Source organism: Cavia porcellus, unplaced genomic scaffold, assembly GCF_034190915.1.
Source record: "Cavia porcellus strain 051 isolate PalLab524CR breed Dunkin Hartley unplaced genomic scaffold, mCavPor4.1 scaffold_14, whole genome shotgun sequence".
Taxonomy (NCBI): domain Eukaryota; kingdom Metazoa; phylum Chordata; class Mammalia; order Rodentia; family Caviidae; genus Cavia; species Cavia porcellus.
In genome coordinates, this window is record NW_026947497.1 from 47,091,962 (window position 1) to 47,093,122 (window position 1,161).

The window sequence follows — 1,161 nt, forward strand, 5'->3', positions numbered from 1 at the left end:
TTCTTGCTAATCCTGCTCTCGAGCCCTGTCTCAGTTGAGGTTCTGCATGACCTGCTTGGGTTCTTTTTTTTTTTTTTTTTCTTAATTTAACTTAATTTTATTTTAAAATGCCTGTGTTCTTGCTCAGCTTCAGAACTCTTGTCTGTCTGGTTTTGGCTGCCTTGTGACCTTTTTCTGACATTACCTCACTGGGGCCAAGACCACTGATTCTAGTCTGATTTATTCCAGGCCATTGACCGAACTTTGACAAGGGGTTTCATCTTCCACCACTTCTTGAACTTTTCACTCTGGTAATATCAAATTGTTTTCAGATCCTCCTGCCCCACCCTGTCCCCAAAGAAGCATATGACATGAGGCTGTTTCACAGCTGCTGTACTCAGATGACGTGAAGAGCTGTTTCTCCACACATTTGGTTCAGGGAACAGTTTTAAAACCTTTTAGTTGAGTCTCAGATTAATCATTAGGATGCTAGATGTGGTTCTGTTTTAGATAGATTTCAGAGTGCTTGGAGAAGAGAATTTATTCAGAATTGAGTTAAAAACACATTTGGTTATAGAGACAGAAGATTAGAATGATTTCTTCTAAGTGTGGGTACATAAGAGTTTTGAATTTTTGTCCTGGTGGGAGAGGATAGATGCAGGTGAGGCGAATGTTCCCAGTACAATGACTAAACGGAGTGCTGCCTGGGCTCTAGGTGAGGCCTGGAGAAAAATCGAATTTCCACGTGACCTGCTGGGATGCGGTGGGATGCAAAGGTCTCAGGAACTGAGGGATCTAGGTCAGCTAGGTTCAGCACAGAGAAGATGCTAACACATGTGGTCCAACACCACAAACTTCTCTTCCCTTAGGAACAAAAAATATAGCTGATATTTTAGGTCCCAGAGGGAGGAAGCTAATTCAGGGAATCTGTGGAACTCCTGTCGCGCTGTCTCTGGAGACTGCTGAGGAGTGGCATCTTGATTAGGATCACACCGAGCTTAGAGGTCAGGGTCAAGGTGAGCTCTTGAAAAGACCACCACTATCTTTTGGATGGCCTTAAACTGCTTCTTAAGAGTGCCCCAACTCTTCCAACCCCCGACCCTTGATGTGATTAAGGGGGCTTATGCTCCCTTCCTAGATGAATGACTTCTGATGGCTTCCTGGATGCCTGCAGCCAGCACT